Below are 10,514 nucleotides of genomic sequence, written 5' to 3' on the forward strand. Positions count from 1 at the left end.
CACTTTTAAAAATAAAATGCAACTAAGCAAAAATAAATTTTACGCACCAAAGGGAGTGAGGGATGACAGCAAAAATACGAGAAAACTGCAGAAAAATAACTGCTTGCCATGACGTTCTCAAACAGCCCGCCCCCTTCCCCCCCAAAAGGAAAGAACAGAGTGATGTGAACACCACAGACTCCTCGACTCCGAGTTGGTGAAACCCAGCGGTGGGTGTCAGTCCCATGACGTGCCAGCCCAGCCGCCCTGACGCTGTCCCCAAGCCCAGGGCTCCCCGCTTTCCTCGCCTCGGCGTGTGCCCGCTCTGTGACGGATCGCCGCCAGCCCCTGCGTGAGGCCATGCCGAGGCCTCCCCTCTGCTCTTCTCTCGAGTTTGGGCTGCAACCTCTCCTGGTTTTGGCTGTTTGGTTTCCGAAACCAGGACACAACCAAAGTTTATTTATCTGCAGTGTGAAAAAATTCAGGGTTTTTTGGTTACCATGGCTAGCACATAAAGCATATATACATAAGTTTTAATGTTGATTTCTCCTATTTCCAGCCCTAATCCTAGTTTTCCAAGACTGCTTGGTTGAAGTGCTATAAGATTCAATTTTCTGCTCATAAGATGCTTGTTAGTGCCCGTCTCTATGTCACTCCAGGGGATCAAAGTTTGATTTTTAACAGTGCCTTTTTTTTTTCCCAATCAGGAAACCGCATATGCTCATAAACCTAAACCTCCTTAAACAGGCTCAAAATGAAGATCAAATCCTATTGCTTTCTGCCCCGTGTTGAAGACTGAAGTCTTGATCCCGAAAAGGAGTTTGCCCATAGGGAGATCATCGCAGAATTGGGTGTTAAGTTATTCATCCAAAAACAGGAGGTGTTTGCTGTTTGCAGCGTTAATAAACTGAGCTATTTGCTTCCTGCTCCAAGATGAGGAAAGACATCATGGAGCAGCAGGGCAAGGCAAAGGGATGGGGTTGATTCGGAGGAACAGGACTGAGCATTGCAAAATTTCCTGCTTCACAAAATAACAGCAATAATGTGATTGCTATTCCTGGTGATAGGCAGAGCTGGGCAGAGTAACAGAATTGTTAGAGGGGGTCAGGTCATTCCTTGGCAGCAATGTGGATGGGACAAACTGTATCTGTGGCTCCTCGCACTCAAGACATGCGATAGGGAGCAAGCCCCCACAAACCTGCCATGTCGCTACCCCTGCCACCAGCTCCCTGCTCTGGCTGCTGTCAGTAAAAGCTGCCACCAGAACCAATAAGGCAGCAACTAATATTTTTATTCTGTTATTAAATCCTTCCCGGAGATGGGTAGAGATCACATTTCTTTGATTAAAACCACAGTGGGAAGAAGATCCAGAGAGCACGATTCCGAGGTCTGAGCCACCGGCGCAACGCAGGGGACAGCCCAGGCGTCTGCAGGGCATCACTTGGGCAGACACATCCCGGGCCCAGCGTCGCTCCTGCACCAGCAGCCAGGAGCCAGGCTCTAGGTTTGTGGGCTCTGTTTGTGCTCTTCCTCAAGCCCTGCATGACCAGCAAGAAGGGCCTGTAAAGGCCAGCTGATCCCCCCCCTCCCTGGAGAGCGGACATCAGACACAAGCAGAGCTCCTTGTCCAGCCCGATTTAGCCAACGCGACAGTATGGGACAGCCCTCCTCCTCCTCCTCCTCCTCGTCTTCCTCCTCCTCCTCTCCCTGCAGGCAGTGTAGGAGGCTCCTGGGCCAGCCCTGCCACCCATCCTGGATATTAATATTCTTACTGCTCTTAGATCCTTTTCTGTAAAAGGACCAGATATTGGCTAAAATGTAATTGCTTTTTTCTAATGTTTATGTCTGTATAAATGTTCTTGTGGTACAACCACACAGAACAGGAACAAGCAGCTCCATACATTTATTTCTGCTGGACAGATTCTGCTCCCATTTCTATCACAACAAACGTCACTGCAGCTCATGCGTCAGACCATGACCCGTTTCATTAGACTTCACTAGAAACTGCCCAGCACTTCTCTCCCCCCCTTTTTCAACTGTGGCATTAAAAAAGACTATACCCTCCAAAATAAAATATTTGGGTGGATATTATTCCACCTTTGAGCAATTAGGTCTCTAGTAACAGTACCTACTCGCCACTAAACATTTCATTACTTCCACTCTTGAAAATATGATGGGAAGTAGGATTCAAGTTTTGTATTGTTAATGGATTAAATTAAATTACATTCTCATGATTCAAAGACACTTAGGTTAATTTAAGAATATATATTTTACCAAAAACTCACTTAACTGCCATGTAATTTCTTGCTATTTCCTTTTCCTTTATTGCTGATTAACAAGATACTTGGGAATAAATAGAAGCGCGCTCTCTGCTATAATTAGCCTGTCTGTCCCTCTGATTAGCTCACTCCTGTTTAGTGGCAGGGAATTTGGAAATCCTAAATACTCTGGTCTGACATCATCGTTCCAATCACAGAGCAAAATGGAGATTTTCTGAAAAAGAAAAGCATTGGCTGTATTTTAACAGATGTTTGGAAAATCATCTAGGTCCAACCTAAGCATCAACGAAACAAATGGATTTTGCTTCACTGAGCTAGGAAAAGCAAGCCCAGAAGGACTCCAGCCAGGGTAAATTCCTCAGCCAAATAATCAACAGAATGGTGATACATTCGTGCCAAAGACCTGCCCCAGTTGCTTCACCAGTTCTTGCATGCAGCAGAGCACAGGGGACTGAACGTATCGCAGGAGTCATGGGTAAATGGCGAGTAACACCATCAGACATAGTACAGCAAGAAGAGGGTAGATGATAGTAAACCTTAAAGCTACCAGATAAACAACTCAAAGGGAAACAAGGCAAATGTCAGCAAAACTCTAAAACTGCATCTCCTAAACCATTATCTAAAAGGCGCTGCAAAGGTGTATTTTCACTTTTCCTACGTGAAACTCCCATGCAATTTTCTTTGGAAAGCACAGTTCTTGTTTTCTGCCTCAGAACATAGTGTAGAGGTGGTGAGGGACTCTGGAAGCTTTCCAGGGTAGAGGAGTTTTGTGTAACAGTTTGATATTCTGGAAGATGAAAGGCACTTTAACAATTAAGTGATAATTATTGTCAGCAGTAGTAGTTGTTGTTGCTGTTGTAGTAGTAGTAGCAGTAGTAGTAGTAGTAATATTTCAGTGCTATGAAATGGGCTGTTAAAATAAATTCCCTGCTTTAGGAAGTCCAAACAAATGTTGCCTTTCAAACACAAAATATTGTGCAGACATAAGACTCCTTTATCAAACATTTAATGGGAAAATAGAGTTAAAATCTGTTTTCATGGTGTAAAAACCTGAGATATTACTGCAGCTTTTCATATGAACAATCACTCCACAATCTGAACTAATATCTACTAATAATATGCAGCTACCCAGTGCTGGGATACTTGTGGTGAACCCAAGCAGGGAAGAGATGTCCTAGGAAGAGGTCACCTGGGGACTCTTCTACGCTACTTGGGTATCAGGAGGAAGTATTTGAGGTCATTTATGAGTAAGGACCATCGAGAAGCCCTAAGGCTCTTCACAGCACCCTGCTGGGGTTCATGCCATAAGAGGAAGAGTTGTTGAATAAGCCGTATCCCACTGGGAAGCTGAAACTCCATTGGATCGGTTACAGTGTCAGGGTTGCACTACAGCTGGCAGGCGAGCCGGAGCCCCTCACTTCTGTGCCACCTTCATTCACACGAAGCAGCTCTGAATGATATCCTTCCTGCCTACTGCTCCCAGGCAAATGAATATTTAGGCAAGCTTAGGTTACTTGCCATGAGATTTCAAATCAGAGACTTCCATTGCTCTTTTTCCTTGCTGGCTGTTGGAGGCTGTGTGATTCATGTTGGGCAACCTTCGTCACCCAACAAGAGATTTCAGTGGTGCATTTTGCTAGTCCTGGAGAACAGCAGACCACATTTTCCGTAAAATAGCCCAAAGATGTAACAAAGAGTCTAGTTCCCAGGCGCAGCACAGGACTCCCCATGGCCGGAGATGGGGCTTTCCACAGCCGGCTTCTCTGGGCCCTGTGGTCTCTGCTGGAGCAAGGCTCCATAAAACCACGGGCTATCTGGCAGGGATCCTGAGCAAGTATTACTTGGTCTTGATTTATTTTTGCAGTACTTCACGACAGTCACAGGTTTATAACGGCTGAGAGACAGAGCCATGATAATGACTGCAGCAGCACTGCAGAGCAGAGCGCGTTTGCGGCATCCCCCCCTTTGCCCTCCCACCCCTCGGGGTCCCCAGCAAACTGGGGACACCCCCACGTGCATGTGCGTGACCCCGCAGAGATGCTGTGCAACATAAATGCAGCATCTGGGACGTGCTAATCCAGCGCAGAAGTCAGGCAGGGGGATGCGGCCATCAAACCAGGGAGACGGGGCGGTTCATCCTGAGACGGTTCTGCCCTGAACGGAGTGGATTACGCCGGGAGAGCTATAAAGGACAAAGGTTTTTCTGGGCTTCAGTTCGTTGTATTTGCAGAGCTGGTGGGAGGCAGGATTTCAAAAAAATATTGTAGTTTTTGAAAGGATTATTTTTACCAACTGTCATTAGGGTGGAAGTGTTATTTAAGAATTTTTAGAGAGTTCTAAATAATATCATCCTACATTTTTAAAAGTTAGAGTTATTCAAATTTATTAATATAAAGGGAGAAAGCGCTTTATGGCAGTTGGATTATTCATTCTGCCCCGACAGATTAAATAACAAATTGAGGTCAAAAAAGTGGAATGTTCTTAGGAAGAGATCAAAAAAACCAGAAATTTTTTGAAAGACGTACGTTGCTTTAATTTAACCTGGCCCTTAGTGAATTCACTGCTTCAGAAATTATCATATCTTATTAATGAAATTAATAATTCTTCAAAGTTCCTTCCATCTAGGTAACAACCGGTGTTGATAAGCATAGGTGCAGATGCCAAGGGATGTTTGTGCACTGGTGGTGGGAAATGGTTTCACTCCCTAGTCAAAGTCAACGGAGCGAAGAGTGGTTAAAGCAACCACTTACCGTCCCACGTGCCTTCTTAAAAGAGTGAAACATTCATTAAAGCAGAAGACAGCTGGATCCCATTCCCCGCAGGGGGTCTGAAGAGCCAACCAACCCAGGGGCACAGGTTAGAAGGAGTAAGTCTCCCAAATTTATTCCCTCAGCTTTTCTTACCAGTTACATAGGAAAGTGAGGCCCTTCTCAGTGAGAAAGCTCTGATCCAGGGCTGTTCCTGCGCACACACTACGCAGCTTTGTGTAGGTCAAAGCAACCTGACACTGGAATACCTTCAAGTTCTATTTCCAGTTGAAAATATATTTCTTTACCTTTCTGAGTGTGTACACAGTGAGAGTCTTTCTCCAGACACATTTTTATGTTATGTTTAGACTTTGACAGTCAATGAGACATTTTTTAAATTTGAGGTTTAACTTGGCAAATGCTTTCAATATATACTTACCTAGCTGTTAAAGATGATGATGATACATTGATAATTTTTAGGAAAATAGTCCCAAACCAGTAATCGCAAACCTTAGCTATGGAAAAACAAACCTTCTAAACCATTAAAATCTCTACCCACACTTCAAACATTTCCTGCCACCAGGCACAGAGCTGATGCAACAGAAGAATAAGGAATAAACTATTGCAAAAGAAAGCATTTCTGTGTAACGTCTCGTAAGCATGCAAGATAGCTGTGCCTCTAATGCGATGAAAATGTAAAGCCCTATTTCTCTGAAAAGGAAAACAAAGATATTTTCTCAGCGGAGTAAATAACTGTCACATTAAATACACCCTCTATCCTCTCATCATCACCAACTGCTAGGAGCCATTCATTCTGACAAATTGGACAGAATTCAGAGACAAGCAACAAAATGCTTAAGTGACTGGGGATATTATCTCGTGAAGGAAGATTAAAAGGAGTAAATTTGTTACGGTGTAGGTGAGCGACGATTTTAAAGAGGTCACCAAAAGGATATGCATGAGAGAGAATTGGGAAAAGAATAAAATACCACTGTGACACAGGATTTATTCAGAGGTCAGGAGACAAAATTTAAGATCACAATGTTTTAATGCCAAATGAGATCCTTCCTGAGACAGAACGACCGCATCCAGTCCCTTATGTCATCTGGGCACACGCGAAATGAGTATGATAAATTGATTCTTGAAGGTAAACTTGCCTTGGCAATAGGTAGGAGACTGAGTGACCTCTCTGCTCTTCTCCATCTCCCGTTTCCATACCAGAGAAGTGCAGAGTTCTAGCAGCAGTTGGACTGAACAGTTTGGGGGATTTTCAGTATAAAATTTCAACACTGCGTGGTGCAGTGTTGGACCTGGCGAGATGCAAGGATCGACAGTGGCGACAGAAGGACGGGCACGGGCAGATGGAAGGGGAAGAGTAGAAGGAAAAGGTCAATTAACTTCGAAAGTGAGAGGGAGGTTCTCCCAGGCAGGGAACGCACCTCCCTGACTGTGTCTGGGCAAAATATTAAGGGGCTGGGATAGCTTCCCGGGTCCCAGGTTGCACTGGGCAGCACAGGGTGCGAGCAGGGTGGTGACAAGGGAGCCAAAGCCAGGAGCCCGACCACTGGACCCGGCTGCTTTGGCTCCAGTTAAACTTTCACAGACACACAGATTTCTTTGGAAGAATCACACAGAAAGTCATCCCCAGTTCAAAGCGCAGAGGACCCCGTTATTCAAACTAACAGTGCAGGCACGTCCATGCGATCGTCATGTCTCCACATCTCACTGCCACCCGCGGTCACCTTCCCCAAATGCTCCTGAAAGCAAACAGCCCTCACAACGTGCCCTTAAGGTCAACAGATTCAGGCATCGGAAAGAATCAGAAATATAGTTTAAAATATCCCAACTGCACTTTGCTGTAAGAGAACTGGGAAGGACACAGAGCAATTTTCCCTGATGCAGAAGTGGCTGGATTACAGACCTGATCGGATGGCAAACAAATGCAGATGTATAGAACTAAATAAAACGTTGCCTGTGATCTCTGTGTCAACAAATTAGATAACTATGTTGGCAACTTGGCAGGCTTCTCTTGTTTGCATTGGTAAATTAAGTTCACAGCCTTTGCAGTTGCAGAGGGATTTTTAATTTTTTAATTTTTTTTTTTACAGGCATCATTCTTGAAAGGTGATAGTATAGTATTTCGGGGAGCTCATCACTGTAAAGGACTCAGTAGAAGAAGTTCTGTGTCCATGGAAATGGTTCTCACAGGAGAAATCTGGAAATAACGGGACAATTCTAAATGATGTCTTTTTCTGTGGGACGCATGATGCTGCTCTCAATCTCCACTATCTGCCCTCTGACCCCGAAAGTGAAATTTAACAATCAGGTTATTAGAAAATTCTCTTTCCTTTCTGATCCTTTAAACTCAAATTTAAGCAGACCCAGTTTGTCTTCATGACTTTCCAGTGTGGAGGCCCTGATCTTTTGCCAATGACACCAGTAAAGATGCACTGACGTCAGTGCAGCTCCTATGGGATAAGGATCGGGCCCAAAGACCTGCTTTAGACGAAGTCGAACCATCCTCTTGGTTAGTTGGGAACTGTTGAAGATGCCTCGTGCGTGTAACGAACGGGCACTGCTGAACTGATGAATGGAGAAGGGGAACCCCTGCGCAGAGCAGGGCTTGCGAGGCTTCCCGCACAGCCTCCTTCCCACCCTCTTCAAATCCTTCCCCATCACGCAGGCTACAAAATTCTAACGCTATTTGGGTGGGATAAGCCCAGTCCATACAGTGCCAATCAACCATAATTATTTTTATCTATGATCTTTTGTCAGGATTAACCATAATCTCACAGAATCGAGGACTGTCGGTTTGCCCTGTGTGTGCGCAGTGCCCAGCACTGCGAGTCGGGTGCATGATTTAACTGCTGGCCCTGTGTTATTAATGGAAATAACTTTTGAACCTTAACACTCACTGTGTGATTGTCCCAGCCCAATGGAGAACACGGGAGCAAGGCAAATAACTAAAGACATGAGATTTTTAGTTGTTGTTTATGAAATGTAGAAAATCTAAATGCAGAAAATTTCCTAAGGAAAGGAAAATATATGCTATCTCTGAAACGTAAAGGCATGACCAGGTTATGTCACTTTTTCTTCTCACAGACGTGCTTAGTTTCAAGTATGAAACCCAGTACGTGACAGACAGTTGTATTGTTCAAAGGTCACTTGACTTAGCATTTATGTTCTGAATCATCACAGAAAAATACTACTAAACATGTTGATTCACATAATTGGGCCTGACTGCATCTCTGGAAGATAGATGCTGCCTATAAAAATACTCCCAAATTTGTTCAACCTTTCAGCACTTACTATTGCCTTCAGATTGTATTTATTACTGAAGAAGCCACTTTTTCCTCTCTCCTCAAAAGCAGCTGTTCCTACCTTGGGGATCTACCTTCGTGTCAAAAATGTGGTTAGTTCTCACTGATTCTCAGAGAATAAACAGCGAGTACAACACCTGGGATGGTTAATGCATCTGCCAGTCAACATCTCCTGCTGCACCCTCACCCTTCAAAGAAACAGAGATTGTCCCACTCAACGCTCCCAATCTCACATGCTAACTGCTGGGATCATGGGGGGATCTTGGGAGGAAAACGGCTGCTGGTGTTAATGTGCAGCTTGCCACGGGAAGGGGCTCCTCCACCCGTGAAGCATCCTTGCTGGAGTGCCGCTCTCTGCCAGACTGTCCCTGTGTGTCTTAACCTCCCCATTTGCTCCTGGGCTGAACAAAGATATGTGTTTGAGTTCAAGACAAAAACCCTTATGGTTTCTAAAGTCTTTAACTTTCAGCTCTTCGAAGCGGTGCAAAGAACCAGTCCCTAAAATCTGCTGCTCTCTGCCAGACTGTCCCTGTGCAGAACTACTGTCTTAACCTCCCCATTTGCTCCTGGGCTGAACAAAGATATGTGTTTGAGTTCAAGACAAAAACCCTTATGGTTTCTAAAGTCTTTAACTTTCAGCTCTTCGAAGCGGTGCAAAGAACCAGTCCCTAAAATCAGCATTTCACATCCCCATCGGGCTGCACCACTGGAAGTATGCTTGAAGGTGCATCTCTGTGGCAAGACTGGAAGAAGAGCCATTAGGACAAGGGCAGCCAAATCAATCTTCAATTCTTGATAACCTCAAGGGTATTAGGAAGCTGACTGTCATGTATTTTATCATATGATTGATCATGATGATGCATGGTTTAAAGAGCAATATCCGCCTTTGAGGCACAGCGGAGGGTAGGCCTTTGTTGAGCAGTAATTCTCAATTACCCCACTGCGACCTTGCAGGGATCTTTGATCATTCACAGGGAAGCCTGAGCTGACCAGTAAATAGAGTCCTGTGATAAGAAACTTGTTCTTGGCCATGGATGACCGATGGAGAACTGCCAGTTATTTTTTACAACAGTTTTTACAATAGCTAGCAGAAGCATTTTGGGGCCTCATTGTGATAGTGCCTACATCTCCTGGGCAAGTGATCAGTAAAGCTCACAGGTAGATCAATCTTCCTACTAATTTATAGCTACATCACTTTGATGAGGTCAAGTCGTAAGGTGCACACGAATTATGTTCTCACCCAGAATCAGAGGTTGTCACTCCTGGCAGTATCACCTTGCCCGTCCTCCCTGAAATGATTTCCCTGACATCCTCCTACAAGCAGCAATTCTATCAGCAGGTCCTCTTAGACAACCACCACGAAATGAATTGCTCAGTCAGTCAACATCAGCCTCCTGCAAATACTTATTCTCTCAAAGACTCTCATCATAAAACTTTATGATACCTTTTTCCTTATGATAATCCAGTATAAACATAATTTAATGGTACTAGGAGGAAAACAACCACGGCAACAAAAACAACAGGCAATGATTGTAAAGTCTCTTATCTCATAATTTTTTCTTTCTTTTTGCTCATTCTCTCTCCTTTGTTTTAAAGGTGTATGAAATTGGTCACACTGTCACTGGATTATTACATGCTCTCAATTATACTGCTATAAAGCCAGAAGGTCTTTTGTGGTTATATTTTAAGCCTTTGAGATGGGGGTTTTTTTGCTTGTGAATTTGATTCAACTTTGCTTTGGGTTACACTTATGCCTGCTAAACCACTCTCTCCAATTTTGAAAAAGAAACTGCGTCCAAGGGAAATGTTGGAGACAACCACGCAAACGATTCACCTGAGACGTACCCATTTTTTCCCTATCTGAATTTGACTTTGTTTACACAGCAGAATTTCCTGTATGCACCCTCACAGGTTATTTATCAAGCATATAATGTCCCCAATTGTGGCATCAATACCCTTGATGTTTCTTCATACCCAATGACATCATACTTCACTACAGACTCAAGGCTCCTTTGGGTACCCCTAGGTAAGGACGTGTGTGCTGCGAGCGTTTCCTCAGCCCGTATCAAAGCCAGCAAACCAGCCTCATTTAGAAGGTAATGATTTTTATTAGCCCAAAGAAGTGACCTTGCTAAGAAAGCCTCTGACTCCTCAAGTTGTATTACTGGAGAAGATGCAACTACACATTC

This window comes from Pygoscelis adeliae, unplaced genomic scaffold (assembly GCF_000699105.1).
Source record: "Pygoscelis adeliae isolate BGI_AS28 unplaced genomic scaffold, ASM69910v1 Scaffold302, whole genome shotgun sequence".
Classification (NCBI taxonomy): domain Eukaryota; kingdom Metazoa; phylum Chordata; class Aves; order Sphenisciformes; family Spheniscidae; genus Pygoscelis; species Pygoscelis adeliae.